Below are 17056 nucleotides of genomic sequence, written 5' to 3' on the forward strand. Positions count from 1 at the left end.
TTTTCCCCACACAAAAGGAAATGGTAACAATGTGACACAATGCAGGTCTTAGCTAATGCTAATTACAACATATTGTAATCATTTTGCAGCATAGAAATGTATCAAGTCAAGAAACTGTAGCCTTAAACTGACACAATGGTGTATGTCAGTTATATCTCAGTAAAACTGGAAAAAAAAAAGTCTGAAATCATGCTCTCTGAAGCTATTCCCTGCATTGACTTCTGACTCTTTGTGATACATATGTACATTTACAGAGACTTGGGAAGAGAGACAATGTGGGGCCTTGTTCTATTTCAAGGAAAGTCACAGAACAGGCTTGAGTCTACACAAACAGGAACAGAATCCACAATGGACCCTAAGTGGAGGCTCACATATAACCAGGGCCCTGCTGCTGAGTATAGATGCCACTGTTCACACCAGAGTCCCCTCATGTAGGACACTGGATCCTGAGGCTAGGACTGTTATTGCTGCTGCCGCTTGCAACTGCATGACACCAATGTCACTCAGACACCTGCGCCAAATGCCATGTTGTGCTGTCCCAGCCTATCTGTCACATGTCCCGAGGCAGAGTCTGGCAGGTGGTCACATGACTGTGAAGTTTCATGCCATGTCCAATGCAAGACTGTTTGGCAAAGTGGGTTCTCCTCTCTTTGGTGTCTGCCCTCCATCAAGATTTTTAAATGTAGAAACCTTTTACGTGAGAAGAGGATACAAGTTCTGGGCGTGGAAACTGGGGGCCAGGAATGGAAAAAGAATGACAAATTGCAACATTTGGAGCAGTGATTTGACACTACAACTTGATATGATACATTGTAGGCACTCAGGTCAGATTGGAGGCAGGAGCGACTAAAAAATGGCATCTTTCAACTTTTCCCCTTGATAGTTGTTATGGGATCCAGCTTTTGTCTACTCCAGTTCTACTCACAATTAAGTGGAGTAGCACTGTCGGGTGATGAAGTGGTTGTTCAAAATGTCTTCTCCAGCCTTTGTCTCTTCCTAGGATTAAGTAATCCAGATCTGTAACACTTCAGATGATCCTTATATATACACTGACACTTCATATTTCTTTGTACATGCCCGTATTTCTGGGCAGAGTATCCAAAATTTACCAGGTTTTATGTGACCCTCACAAAAGTCTGCAAAATCATTCCAGGTTAAACACTGTGCTCCTCCACCTCTGGTCCACGAACAGCTAATAATCAAACTGTTTTTAGCAGATCCAATGACAATATGCAGGCTTATATTTGTCTTAATTGCCAGTCTGAGACAGAATAAGGTTTCACTTTCATTTCTGTCTCTGTTTGTGGGCTGATGCACATTCACAGACCAGTGCTGGCTCACACAAGACACAGATCACCATTGGTTTGGGTGGACTTGCACTCTACCACCTCCTTTGGTGCTGGATAAGCAGCAGAAATGAAACAATTGTGAATGGGGATCCTCTTCCAATAACACAGTAGACTAAGTTTTAAGGCTGACTCTTCCTATAAAAACAACTAAAAATGATTATATATATTATATATATATATATACATAAACAGAATATACATATCTTATATACATATTATATATAATATATATTATATATATTATATATAATATATACATATTATATATAATATATATATATATATAATCATGTAGGCCAAAACATAATAATGGGCAAAAAGCCAGGGATGATGGTTGCTCTGATACTTAAGGTGTATTTCAAATCTAGAAAATCTTAGCTTGCCTTCTCAGGCTCATGAACTTACTAGACAGGAAATAATGCCCAGAGCTTATTCTACTTCATGAGAAACATCCCTTCCTGAAAATATGGGAACCTAAGCTTCATAGATTCATATCCTCAGGAAAGGGTGACACGAATCAGATTGACTCTATCTTCAAGAACAAGAAGATATTATTCTAAGGAGGTTTGCTTGGAGCTAGCCCGAAGTGAGCAAACAGCTACTTCAAAGAATTTGCAATGACAGACTAACGCTTCTGTGATTTGTAGTTCAAATTTGCTTTGCTATTTTGGGTCAAAATGCCTTCAAGTCATTAGTTTAGTTTATTATTTTTTTTTAATGTTTATTTATTTTTGAGACAGAGAGAGACAGAGCATGAATGGGGGAGGGTCAGAGAGAGAGGGAGACACAGAATCCGAAGCAGGCTCCAGGCTCTGAGCTGTCAGCACAGATCCCGACGCGGGGCTCAAACTCATAGACCGTGAGATCATGACCTGAGCTGAAATCAGACGCCCCACCGACCGAGCCACCCAGGCGCCCCTAGTTTAGTTTATTATTGTCCTGGATTGATATTGACTCAAATGTATAAGAAAGAAACAAATTTCCCTACAGAAATCTACATTTAACCTATGTGTCAAAAAATTTGCACAAAGAAAAAGAGCAATTCGTAACATAAAATGTAAAATACAAATGAGAAAAAGACTGTGATTGAGTAACTTTAGAGAGAATAGGTAGTAAAAACAAGGTCACAAATATTCAATACTGCACTCATAAGACATAAAATATAACACGACCAGGATATGATATAAATATATAAATATATGTTATTTGAATAAATATTTGTATATGACATAAAGAAAAAATGCTAGTAAAGATAAACAGCATCACTTTATAATGATAAAAGGGTCAAATTATCAGAAGGATGAAACAATTCTGAACATATAACACCTAATAACTCAGCGCCAAATACATGAAAACAAAACAGACAGAAATTGAGAAACAGACAACAGTAATAGTCAGAAACTGCAATATATCACTTTTCATAATGAATCGAACATCTATGCAGAGATCAATAAACATAAAGAAGACTTGAGCCATACTGTAAACCACTAGTAGAAATCTGTCATTTATTGAACATTCCAGCCATAAACAGAATATACATTCTTTTCAAATGCACGTGGAGATTTCTTGAGGATAAATCATATATATTCCATTATATGTATGTGTGTCTGCGTGTGAGTGTGTGTGTGTGTGTGTGTGTGTGTGCGCACGCGCGCACGTGTGTGTATACCACCCCTTTTTTATCCATTCATCAGTAGATGGACATTTGGGCTCTCTTCATCATTTAGCTATTGTTGATAATGCTGCTATAAACATTGGGGTGCATGTACCCCTACAAATAAGTATTTTTGTACCCTTTGCGTAAATACCTGGTATTGCCATTGCTGGATCATTTATAATAATAAAACTATTATTAGTTTTCTGAGGAACCTCCATACTGTTCTCCAGAGTGGCTACACCAGTTTACATTCCCACCAACACTGCAAGAGGGTTCACCTTTCTCCACATGGCCGCCAAAATCTGTTGTTTCTTGTGCTGCTCATTTTAGCAAAATATTAGCATATTTTCTTTATTTTTAATGTTTGTTTATTTATTTATTTGTTTGTTTGTTTATTTGTTTGTTTTTAATATAATTTATTGTCGACTTGGCTCACATACAGTGTATACAGTGTGTTCTTGGTTTGGGTGGTAGATTCCCGTGATTCATCACTTACATACAACATCCACTGCTCATCCCAACAAGTGCCCTCCTCAATGTCCATCACCCATTTTCCCCTCTCCCCAGCCCCCCAGCAACCCTCAGTTTGTTCTCTGTATTTAAGAGTCTCTTCTGGTTTGCCTCCTTCCCTCTCTGTTTTAACTATCTTTTCCCCTTCCCTCCCCCCATGGTCTTCTGTTAAGTTTCTCAAGTTCCACATAACAGTGAAAACATATGATAACCTGTCTTTCTCTGACTGACTTATTTCACTTAGCATAATACCTTCCAGTTCCATCCATGTTGCTGCAGATGGCAGGATTTCATTCTTTCTCATGATGTTAGCATATTTTCACATGTCTATTAGCCATCTGGATGTCTCTTTTAGAAAAGCGTCTATTCATGTCTTCTGCCCATTTCTTAACTGGGTTATTTGCATTTTTGGTTGTGACGTTTGCTAACTTCTTTATCGATTTTCGAAACTAATCCTTTACCAGATATGTTGTTTGCAAATATCTTCTCCCATTCTCTAGATTGTCTTTTACTTTGGTTGGTTGTTTCCTTCGCTGTGCAAAAGGTTTTTATCTTGATGAACTCCCAGTAGTTCATGTTTGCTTTTGTCTGGCTTGCCTCCAGCAATGTGTCTAGTAAGAAGTTGTTGTGGGGGGCGCCTGGGTGGCGCAGTCAGTTGGGCGTCCGACTTCAGCCAGGTCACGATCTCGCGGTCCGGGAGTTCGAGCCCCGCGTCAGGCTCTGGGCTGATGGCTCAGAGCCTGGAGCCTGTTTCTGATTCTGTGTCTCCCTCTCTCTCTGCCCCTCCCCCGTTCATGCTCTGTCTCTCTCTGTCCCAAAAATAAATAAACGTTGAAAAAAATTAAAAAAAAAAAATAAGTTGTTGTGGGGTCACCTGGGTGGCTCAGTCAGTTAAGCGTCCAACTTTGCCTCAGGTCATGATCTCGTGGTTTGTGAGTTCCAGCCCCGAATCGGGCTCTGTGCTGGCAACTCAGAGCCTGGAGCCTGCTACAGATTCTGTGTCTCCCTCTCCCTCTGACCCTCCCCTGCTCATGCTCTGACTCTCTCTTTCAATAATAAATAACCATTTAAAAAAAAATTTTTTTAAGTTGTTGTGGATTATGATGGTTTCCTGTCTCACATTTAGGTCTTTCATTCATTTTGAGTTTATTTTTGTGTATGGTGTAGGAAAGTGGTCCAGTTTCATTCTTCTGCATGTTGCTGTCCAGTGTTCCCAACACCATTTGTTAAAGAGATTGTCATTTTTCCATTGGATATTCATTCCTGCCTTGTCGAAAATTAGTTGACCATATAGTTGTGGTTCCATTTCTGAATGTTTCTATTCTGTTCCATTTGTTCTATGTGTCTGCTTTTGTGCCAGTACCATACTGTCTTAATGACTACAGCTTTGTAATGTAACTTGAAATCTGGAATCCTCCTTTTTTTTTTTTCAGAGTTGCTTTGGCTCTTTGGGGTCTTTTGTGGTTCTATACAAATTTTAAGATTATTTGCTCTAGCTCTGAAAAATGCTGATCCCTTCCCCAATGCCCTTCCCTCTCTGCTGACAAGACCTCTCCTTCACCTTGGCCTTCTTACCCTCGCTTGTTCCCTGCAGGCTAACTCTGCTCTTGACCTCCTACCCACACCACCTACAGGAGCCTGTGCCTCCCTCTCCTGGCTCCTGTCCTGCATGTTTACCCGTCTTCACCCCCGTCCCCCACCGCCATTCCTTCTTCCCTCTCCTTCAGGCCCCTTGCCTATCTTCCTGTACTGGAAAGCCTCCTTCCTGTCCCTTGTACATGTGCATTTTCTGCATCCTCAAGACTTCAAGCAGCTCAGGGCAGCAGAGCTTTACTGAGAAATATTTGACAAGCAGTTACTTCCAGGAGGCAGTTTCAGTTGTAGTTTCCCCCTTGCCAGGATCCCTCAGTCTTTGTTATAACCTGATAGTGCTGTCCCAGGATGGATCTGTGCATTGGAGATTTTTCACAGAAGGACGCATGGAGGGCCAGGCCTTCCTGCATGATGACAGTAACATAGACATGGCAGAGGCACAGGGACTGTGGGCAAGGCAGTCCTGGTACCTAAGAAGTGGGACACAGAGACCAAGGACTTGAGAGAGCGCAGGAAGAGCCTCACAAAAACTCTGGCAGACACTGTGGCCCTGCAGGCCCAGAAAGGAGGTGAGTGCAGGGTGGGTGCAAGGGTGATGGGAGGGCTTTCCCAAGGAAGTTCCAGGCCAAGACCAGAGACCTGTCTCTTTCCACTGGATTTTACCTGAGGGTGGGGGTGAGGACTGAGGTTCTGTGGACTTCAGCCCAGGGGTGGTCATCACTCACCCAGCACAGGAAAGATGTGGAAGAGAGCAGAGAGGGGCCCCTCTGGTGGGAATCTGTCACTGGTGTGGGGAAAGCAGAGGAACACAGGATGGGATTTGTCATTGTTGGCTGGGGGCAGGCTCATATCCACTCCAGGAGATCTGGGGCTGAGAGATCTGAGAGGACAACAGCACCAGGGGCTTCGGTCATTTCCGCTATGATGGGAGCTCTTCCCTCTCTATGACTCAAAGACCATAAATGGCCAGTTCCCTGGTCCTCAGCGCAGACCTTGGCTAAGGAAATCACGGTGCAGATGGCTTTCAAACCAGGCTGCCTCAGCCTATGTGCAGGGAGAGCTTGGTGGAAGCCTGCAGAAATATCTAGAATCCTGGATGGACTTCTGGGGCAGAACAGGTTCAACCCTGGTGTGGGCCCTTCCCCTCCCCCAGACCCATTGACCTCCCCCCAGCAACACTGTCCAAGGAAACCCTCCTTGACCTGTGGGATGCACGTGTGTTCTGTTGGTCCCTGGTACCGTGACCCACCTGTGCTGTTACAGCCTCTGGATAGAGACACCAAGCAGGTGGGGATGGAAATGCACCCTCCCAGTGTCATTAGTCCAGGAAAGCCATGGACCCTCTGACAGAAAACTGAACCAGGAAGGTGGGTGTCAAGCAGGAGAGGAAGCTCCATCCACCCTGTCACAGAGAGTTCCCTTATAGTCCCCTCAGCCCAGGAGCCCACCCCCCCTCCATATCCCCTCCTCAGCCTCAAAATGAGAATCCGTGAGAGTGAGGCCTGGATCCCAGGTGCATCCTCCTGCCAGCTGAAAGGAATTGGGTTGTAGGGTGCAGAAGGGACTTGGAGAAAGTCTGGCGTCAATGATGGCTTCAGCCAGAGCTGGAAAGATGAGAGAAGCAAACCTGTCCTCTCTGTCTCACTTAGAGGGCAGCAGTGCTCTGCCATGTGAATGGCTGGCTCTGTGCTTTCTTCCCCAGTGTCCCCAACAGTAAAGGTCACCTGCAGCCAGGCCCTGGAGGGCATGGTCACTGTGACGTGCTGGGCTTTCAGTTTCCCTCCCGGGAATATCTTCCTGACCTGCTTCAGGATGAGGATCCTGTGAGCCAAGATGCCCAGAAGTTTAGGGAGTCCTTCCTGATGGGAAGGGGACCTACTGGATGTGTGTGGTCATAAGGATTTCCCAGGGAGAGGAGCAGAGGTTCTCTTGCTACATGGAAGCCCCTGGAACCACATTGCATACTGTGTACCCTCAGGTGAGACTGCAGTGATCATGGAGGAGGCTCTGGCCCTGATCAGGTCAGGAACCAGGGTGGGGAGAGGAAAGTAGGGATCCCAGGTTAATATAAGGCCTTTTTCCAAGAAATGCCCTGGTGCACCAGAATGGATGACCAACCATTGGGGTGCTATGGTTGCTTCTGTTGCTTTTGTTATTGCCATTGTTGTGTGTGTCCTTTCATGCAGGAAGAAATCACCAGCAGCTGAGGGAAGCCCAGGTGAGAGTCTGGGCAGATGGTGGGATGGGAGGGGCTTTCCTGGGGTATGGGATCCCTCATCTGTATCCGCACAGATCGGAGGGGACGACAAGCTCCTGTAACAGGAGTGGGAAGTGTGAGTGCTGAGGTGGCCTGTGAGCCGCATCTGCATCCACACCCTTAGCTCACAGCCAGGGTCACCGGGGCCTTGAGTGTGGAGCATGGCCACTTCTGGCTCTGGCTGAGGATTGGGCAGCGAGGGCTGCGCTCCCTGCTCAGCACTTGACCCTACCTCTCTCTACTCTCAGACTCAGCAGGGCTCACCCCGGGGTGATGCGTGGCAATTATGTCCTGACTGCAGAGGGCTCAGGAGATCATGGGATCAGAGGGGCACAAGCAAGAAAGGGTCAGAGAGCTAGCAGGGAGGGATTCAACACTGGGGAGGAATCCAGACAAGAGTTGATGACCCTATTTCCTTCTTATGTGCACCCTTTCCCCAATCTCTCCAGCCATCATGAGGAATCCAAGAAAAAGACCCACAAGACCACACCTAGGGGTCAGTCTGTGGTGCCAGAGCCCTGACTATAATGTTCCACTGGGAGGATCCACTTATAGCAGATAGATGAGTCCTAAGCACAGATGGTCACCTCTGTCCACTATGCAGCCCCTAAAACTGTTCCTCCAGGACCTGTGTCCTGAATTGTTCCTCTGGGTTACTTCCACCTGTACTCTTTTCTGGTTCCCTCCACCTGCCCCCATTCTTGTTGGAGTTTCTCTTCGGAACATATGCAAAAGGAGATGCAGGCCCCCTTGACCATTTGGGGAGAGGGGGGCAAGTCATTCTCGGGGCAGCTGTGCCCTCTGTTTTGATCCTGCCTCCAGGATTTTCCCTGTCCAGCCTCTCAGGGCACAGCCCAAAAGACCATTTAGAGCAGAGCATGTGGACTGTACCCTATGGCCTCACCTTGCCCTCTTTGAGCCAGCGCTTCCTTATGGTGGTCTCTGCCCTGTAGATTTGAAGGAAGGGATGGTCAACGTGATTTCCCCATAATCAAGCTGCTTGAGGGGAGGGAAATAGGAAAACACATTTTGTGTTTGGTCAAAGAACAAGGTGACACATGAAACAAGAAAAGGTGGAGAGTGCAGGGCCTGGGGACTTTCTGTTGATTCCACCATTTATTTGTGACCATCATGGAGGGTGACTGCCTTCTCACTTGTGAACCTAATGTGTTTATACATTGGTCCTAATGTGTTTATACATTGCCCAGTCTGGGGCTGCCTGGGATGGTTAGTCATCCTGCCCCACATTGAGGGACTGTGACCATATCACAACCAGAGTAAGGACCATGCAGGTCTGTGGTTGCTCCTGCTATCTCTTGGGGTGGTCCTCCCCAAGGGAACATCAGTTCTAGTTCCTTGGGATCAAAATGGTTGCCTCATACGTCATTGGTGCACTTGCTGGAGAAAGAGCATGAAATCATGCGCTAATTTCTCAAATGCCTACTTTAAATGTTGGTGTCAAAACAAGTGATTTCCACTAATTAACTTTGATAGGAAGAATTTCCTTGAACAGTGAGCTTTCCAGGCATGTAAAGTGGAACAGAAATTCCAAGGGGGCCCCTGTCTGGGAGGGTTCCATGTGGGCAGTGGGGGGAGGTGGTGTGGTGGCAGTCTCAGGATACAGAGGGTAGACAGACAGCGTCACCTAGGAAGTCTCAATTACCACCTAGACCTCATTTAGAAGAACGTTGCTACAGCATTGCCTGCATTGCCTTGTCCAGTCCCTGCTAGGATCGGGGCAGGAAGGCCCTGGCAGCCTGGACCAAGCAGCACTGGGAAGAAGCTGTGATTCCAGGTGCATGTGGGCCAGGAAGGAGGAGGGAAGGCCAAGTGCAGTCTGCAAGCCTGGGCCAGGGGTGAGGTTGAAGGGCAAGGTCAGGCCTCTATGAAGGTGGAGTGCTCCCGAGTCAGGTCAAGTGCAGACCCCTCTGCAGCCCACTTCTTCTAGATGGGACCTGCTGGTCACCTGGGCTTTCTGATGTGCCTTCCAGTTAGGAGCTGCTGGCTCAGTGCTACAGGAGGGGGGAAGCTGAGCTGCAGGTGGAGTCTGTGCCTGTGGCAGAGGGGCCAGCAAGCAAACACCTGCGCGTGGGTGTTTATGCAAGGGGGGAGCCGGACAGCTAGGGAGAGAAGGAGCTGTGTTTGTGCCACTGCTCAGCCGGGACCAACACGCAACAGGGACGTGTCTTTCAGGGAGGGCCTGTACTCTGCTGGGGGATGGGTCGAAGCTTGAGAGGAAAGAAGACATTGAGTTCTGCTCCAGGGTGTTGTCCTTGATCATGGGGCCCTTTCCTGCTGCTGTCTGGTGAGTGGTGGAAGCAGAGGGATGCTGAAGGATCATGGGTAGAGACCAGCAAGGGCTGGGAAAAGGGATGAGAGAGGAAAACAAGTGAGGGTACTGGGTGGCTCAGTGGGTTAAGCATCTGACCTCAGTTCAGGTCATGATCTCATGGTTCGTGGGTCCAGCCCCGAATCAAGCTGTACCATATAAGGTACTACTATTATTATGTTTTATTTATTGTCTCTTTTCTATCAGATTGTAAGCATTAGGAGAATATATGTTCTGTCTGTTTCATTAAATGATTACCAAGCCTAACACACAGATGGGCACAGAGATATCCACTTAATATACTTGGAAATAGGAAGGAAGGAAAGAAGGAAGGAAGGAAGGAAGGAAGGAAGAGAAGGAAAGAGGGAATGAACGCTGTGACCAGAATTCCTTAATGTTTACTTGAAGGCTGGAAAGAGGAAAGTTTATGGGTGTTTGGTGTGGTGGGTCCTGTACATGTGTGGATGCATCTGCACATGTTCCTACTTGAGTTTACTGCCTGCCTGCTGGCCTTGGTTGCCTGAGCAAGCAACCAGGACTATGCACAGTGCCTCACATTTCAATCACATTGGGCACTGTAGACAAGCAGTGCTTAACCACCAGATGCCTTTGAGATGTCTGGGACTCAGGAAGGGGCTTTTCCTGTTGTAGGTCATTGGCTCAGCTACAGAGATTGAGGCCCTTGGGAGCTCCTGGCTAGCCACTCTCAAACCCCTTGGTTAGCCATCGGGGTATAAATGAGATTTGAACTTGGGTACCAGAGCTCCTGACTCAAGTGTTATGGATAGCAGACAGAGGGACCTGAAGTTGTCAGGAGTGAAGATTATGGCATTTACATGACTGAAAGAAAGAACCAGTATCCCAGCCTCCAGCATCAAATGCTGCAGCAGGAACAAGTGACAGGGACTCCTAGTCCAATGTCCTCTCCATGGAAAGTGCCAGATTATGCATTGGAACATCCAGCATGTTTGTGGATCTGGCTTCAGATCTGGGAACCAACTTTAATGGCCTACAGACCTTTTCTTCTGTAAGGCCAAAGTCCCTGGTTACTCAGTGGGGAGGAAGCATCAAAGTCAGAGTATATTTGGGGAAACAATTTACAAGCCAAACCCTATGTAGAGCCCTGTCCTGGTGCAGTAGCCCAGGGAGTCCCTGGGGGATGTCCTGGCTAAGCAGGTATAAGGGCTTTTGTTGTCAGCCCTTGGCCACCCAGGGGCATTGCCACTGTGCTCTCAGAGCCTCTCTGAACATCACTGGTAGAGGAGGTGAGCAGGGATGTAGAAAATTACCACACACATGCTCAGGGAAAAGTGTAGGCTGAAAAATGACATGAGAAGAGCTGAAATTTACACCTCAGGCTGATTTCTGGCACACAGACTACAACAATCAAAAATCAAAACAAAAATAAACCTGCTGATGGGAAGAATCTGATTTTCAGAGTTACCACATTATAAGATTGAGGTGACCAGTTTTCAACAACAAAACAAAAATTATACAAAGAAACAGGAAAATAAGATTCATTCAAACAAACCCACAAACAAAAAACCCAGAAAATACCCCATGAAAGATCAGAATGTGGACTTACTAGACAAGTATTTTGTTTAATTTTTAAAATTTCTTTAATGTTTATTTATTTTTGAGAGAGGGGGAGAGAGAAACAGAGTGTGAGCACGGGAGAGGCAGAGAGAGAGAGAGAGAGAGAGAGATACAGAATCTGAAGCAAACTCCAGGCTCTGAGCTGACAGCATGGAGCTCGATGCAAGGCTTGAACCCATGAACCATGAGATCCTGATCCGAGCTGAAGTCAGATGCTTAACCAAATGAGCCACCCAGCCACTCCTAGACAAGTACTTTAAATCAACAGTCTGTAAGATGTTCAAAGAATTAAAGGAAGACCCAAAAAGTCAAAACATTGAGCTATGAATAAAGTAAAATATCAACAAAGAGATACACAACATGAAGAGAAACTGAAAGGAAAGTCTGGTGCTGATATGTACAACAACTGTAATGAAAAATTTGCTAGAGGTATTCAAGAGCAGACTACAGTAAGCAGAACAAAGAATCACTGAGCTTGATGAGAGAACAGTTGAAATTATCTAGTCTGAGGAGCCAAATGAAAAACATTGAAGAGAAGTGAACAGTCTAAGGGAGCACTGAGACACCAGAAAAGGGACCAACATATGCATTTTGGGAGTCCCAGACAGAAGATAGAGAATAAAGTAAGAGAGATTATTTGAAGAAATAATGGTTGAAAACTTGATCCAAATTGATGAAAGACATGAATATAAACATCCAAGAAGAATAGTAAATTCCATTTAGGATGAACGCAAAGACATCCACACCAAGACACATTATAATGAAACGAAAACCAAAGGCAAAGAGTCTTGAAAGCACTAAGAGAAAAGTGACTCATCAAGTACAATGGTTCCTTAAAAAGTTGACAGATTTGTCATCAGAAAGCCTAGAGACCAGAAGGCAATGGGCTGATATGCTGTGTGCTGAAAGAAAAATATTCCAATCAAGAATCCTATATCTGCAAAATGGGTCTTCAAAGTGAGGGAGAAATGAAGACATTCTCTGGTAAACAAAGGTAGAGAGTTCATTTCCCCATAGTTGCCCTGCAAGGTTTGCTAAAGGGAATCCTTCAGGGTGAAAGGACACTGGACAGTCACTGAAGCTGTGTGAAGAAATACAGATCTCAGTGAAGGTAAATAAATGGGCAATTATAAACATCGTTTTAGTGTGACTTTTTATAAGTCCAGTTTTTGTTTTCTACATGATTTAAAAGACTGATATTTTTTTTAAAGCCGCTATTATTGTAACTTTGAATTGTAACTCCACTTTTTGTTTTTGACTTGATTTAACAAATAACACGAAAACAATTATTAGTCTATGTTTTGGGATGATGTATAAAGATGTAATTTTCTGACATCAATTACTGCAAGGGGATCAGATTGAGCTTCATAAAATGAGACTTTTGGTCTGTTATTGAAGATAAGCTTGTAGAAATACACATTAGAGGGCTATACTTTTGGGATGTGTGATGTGATCCCCATGGCAAACATAAAGAAAATGTCTAAAGAGTAATATATGCAAAAGGAAATGAGAGAGAATTAAGCCATTTCACTAAAAAAGCTAAACTAAAACAACAAATCCAGAAATGAGGAACAATGTATTTATAAGGCATGTAGAAAATAGCCAAATAACAGAGACACGTCCCTCCTTATCAGCAATTACTTTGAATGTAAATGAATTAAATACTCCAGTCAAAACTAGAGGCTGGCAGAATGGTGACAGAAAGATGATCTAACTCTATGTTGTCTAAAAGAGACTCACTTTTTCGAAAAACACAAATAGTTTGACAGTGAAAAGAAGGAAAAGGTATCCCCTGCACACAGTAATCAAGAGAGAACTGGAGTATTTTCTACTGATATCAGACCAAATAGGTTTTAAATAAAAGAAATTTAGAAGAGACAAAACAACAAAGTTTCAATAGAGCAAGAATATCTGACAATGATAAACTTTTAGCATTAATGCCCGATCAACAAAATCTATGAATCGAAGTTTAATAGAAGGAAAAGGAGAAGTAGGGACCCACAATAGTAGCTGGAGAATTCACTGTCCCATTCTCAAAGCTGGATAGAGCACCCCGCAGAAGAAAAGTGAGGAAACACAGGTCTGGAGCAACACAAGAAACCAGCTAGATCTGACACACACATACACAGCACTCTACCCACGAATAACAGAATACACGTTCTTCTCCAGCGCACATGGGACATTGTCCAGGATACACTATATGTTAGACTACAAATTAAGACTCAACAGTATTGAAAGGAGATATGACACAAAATATCTTTTCCAACCACAATGGGATGCAGTTAGAAATCAAAAACAAGGGGCGCTTGGGTGGCGCAGTCGGTTAAGCGTCCGACTTCAGCCAGGTCACGATCTCGTGGTCCGGGAGTTCGAGCCCCGCGTCAGGCTCTGGGCTGATGGCTCGGAGCCTGGAGCTTGTTTCCGATTCTGTGTCTCCCTCTCTCTCTGCCCCTCCCCCGTTCATGCTCTGTCTCCCTCTGTCCCAAAAATAAATAAAAACATTGAAAAAAAAATTTTTTAAAAAGAAAAAGAAAAAGAAATCAAAAACAAAAGGAATACCGGAAAATATACAAATTGGAGGAAATTAAACACACTCTTAACCAATGGGCCCAAAGAAATCCCAAGTGAACTATTTAAAAAACATTTAAGTCAGTGACCAACTCCTTCCTTAGCGAGAGTTCTGCTCACACCCCACCCCCCCCCCCCCGCCCCCTCGGTTCCATGTCCACCTTCCTCCCATCAGGAGAGCCGGCCCCGCAGAGGAGGCTGAGGAGGAGCATAGAAAGGAAAGTAAGGGTGAAGAAGACCTGGTTGCATCTGGAGAGGTGTCTGCTCTGCCAGAAGGGGAGGTGGCGGCAGTGGCTGCAGCGTGGGTCGCATCTTGTGGAGAACAGTGCATGGGCAGGGACTCCCTCCTGGCCCTTTCCTCCCCACACCTCAGGTATAGAAGAATAACCTCTCCTTTAGTGAACTATGTGGCCTCTTCTGCTGTCCGCCTTTCCTGGGAAAATGGCCTCAAAATTAGCATTTTTGCCTCCTTATTCAATTTATATGCTGATGTATGATGAACGTGGAGGCCTCTGGACTTTACACTGATCACAACCAGCAGACTGGCAGCACTCTTCTAAACAAAGAGATGCTATTAGTGTTTCATGACTAGAACCAGTAAAGGCAACAGAATTGTCTGCATGTTTGCACGTTGTTCACCCAATGTCAAGTACACTTTATTCTTCTCACATGGAAGTGCTGTTGATCTTGGTCAGATGAGCAACTCTATATAGGACTGGGATCACAGAGTAATTGTCATATGCTCTCATAGGATTATTCTGGGTATGGCCCAAGTTCTGGGAAACCACCAGACAAGAACCTCTATGCAGATATAGAAGCTGCTTGGCTTGCTCTTAGGACAAGATATGGATTAACGCCCTGAAAATGTGATTCTATAATGACCAAATTAGAGAGGGACAGTACCATCTGTGGATCTTGTGGCTTGGTGTAAGAGTTCTTGCATAATTCTTCATTCCCCTTTGACCTCGGCAATGCCAGTCACTTTTCCTGATACCATGAAGACCTACTGTTTGGATGCATTCCCAAACATTGACAAAGTCTCTAAGATAACCTCTCCAGTATTAATTCACGGGACTGAAGATGAAGTCATCTTGACCCTTCACGTGGCCTCACATTGTTTGAGTCTTGTCAAAGACCAATGCAGCCTCTGTGGGTAGAAGGGGCAGGTCACAATGATATGGAACTTTATGGACAATACCTTGAAAGTTTGACACAGTTTGGATCACAGAAACTGGTTAGTTTGTAGATTAGTCTGTAAATTTGCATACTGGGCTTTCTCTTCTTGCTGCACTGAATTCTTTGGTAAATAACACGAGGCCTGAAGTTTTTGTTTGCAAATCATGTGAGCTGCCTTCATAAATGTACCAGTAATGAATTGTTAACAGACTTCATGGAGGTTTCATTACCAGAACTAGAAACTGGAGGTAACAGTACCATACCTCCTCTTAAAGGAGACAATGTATGATAACCAGGGAATACAAAAAACTCAATGTATTTTACAATAAGATAAGCATTTAAACCTCTATCCATATACAACAGAGTGTAGGTCATGTCTAGTGAACTTGCACATTTTTAACAGTTTATTCTATTGTGAGTTCTTGAATTGTTTTAGATATACAGCTTTTTATTGAAAAAATATTACGTTGTACACCTGGATAAGACTTAGTACATTGAGCTGTTTTCAAAATATTTTTTTAAGTTTATTTGAGGGAGAGAGAGAGAGAGAGCAGGGGAGGGGCAGAGAGAGGGAGATACAGAATCCCAGGCACGCTCTGTACTGTCAGCACAGAGCCTGATGTGGGGCTCGAATTCACGAACCGTGAGATTGTGACCCGAGCTGAAACCAAGTGTCAGATGCTTAACCAATTGAGCCACCCGTGTGCCCTGAGATGTTTAAAAATATCTATAGGGGCGCCTGGGTGGCACAGTCGGTTAAGCGTCCGACTTCAGCCAGGTCACGATCTCGCGGTCCGTGAGTTCGAGCCCCGCGTCAGGCTCTGGGCTGATGGCTCAGAGCCTGGAGCCTGTTTCTGAGTCTGTGTCTCCCTCTCTCTCTCTGCCCCTCCCCCGTTCATGCTCTGTCTCTCTCTGTCCCAAAAATAAATAAACGTTGAAAAAAAATTTAAAAAAAAATAAATAAAATAAAAATATCTATAAATTTGTTTCTGATATGCAAAAGCAGTTGGCAATAATTTTACAGCATTTGATTTTATAGAATTAAAATTTCATACAGTACTCATTTTGATGTTTAAAAATAATTCACAGTGGGGCGCCTGGGTGGCTCAGTTGGTTAAGCATCTGACTTCAGCTCAGGTCATGATCTCCCAGCTCGTGGGTTCGAGCCCCTCATTGGGCTCTGTGCTGACAACTCAGAGCCTGGAGCCTGCTTTGGATTCTGTGTCTCCCTCTCTACCCCTCCCCCACTCATGCCATGTCTCTCTCTGTCTCTCAAAAATAAACATTTTTAAATTTTTGTAAATAAATAAATAAATAAAACAATGAAAGAAAAAGGAAAAGAGGGGCACCTGGGTGGCTCCATTGGTTAAGCATCAGACTTCTGATTTCAGCTCAGGTCATGAACTCCTGGTCATGAGATCGAGCCCTGCTTTGGGCTCCATGCTGAGCATGGAGCTTGCTTAAGATTCTTTCTCTCCCTCTGCCCATCTCCCCACTCACCCACACATGCTATAAATAAATAAAGAACTAGATAAATAACTTTAAAGAATTACAAAAAGAAAAAGTCTAACTTGTAAATGAATGAATATTGAAATAATACACACTATGGATATATTTTAAAGCCTTTTGTTCTGCTTGTTCTGTGGTTACATCTAAGACTATAGTACATGATTCTCTTTAAAGTGTATCAAGTATTGTGAATATTTTGGTTCAGATGTGTCAATTTAACAGTAAAACAAGTATACCACCAAAGAAAATCATCAGAAAATATTTAGAGACACCTGAAAACAAAACTCAATATATCCAAACTTATAGAATACAGGAACACAATGCTAATGGGGAAATTTATAGCTGCAAATGTTTTTATCAAAAAAGATCTCAAATCAACAATCAAACTCTACAACTTAAGAACTAGTAAACAAACAACAAATAAACTCACGGCAAGCAGAAGAAAGTTAAGAATCAATATTATATCAGAGATAAATAAAACAGGGAATAGAAAAGCAATGAAGAAAATCAAT

At 44.1% G+C, this 17056-nt stretch overlaps 1 pseudogene; it reads left to right on the forward strand.

The window, feature by feature from the left end:
* LOC125166420 (alpha/beta hydrolase domain-containing protein 17B-like) overlaps window positions 1-15654 on the forward strand; it is a 70435-nt pseudogene extending 54781 nt beyond the window's left edge.
* The last annotated feature ends 1402 nt before the right edge of the window (window positions 15655-17056 follow it).

Source organism: Prionailurus viverrinus, chromosome B2, assembly GCF_022837055.1.
Source record: "Prionailurus viverrinus isolate Anna chromosome B2, UM_Priviv_1.0, whole genome shotgun sequence".
In the NCBI taxonomy this organism is placed as follows: domain Eukaryota; kingdom Metazoa; phylum Chordata; class Mammalia; order Carnivora; family Felidae; genus Prionailurus; species Prionailurus viverrinus.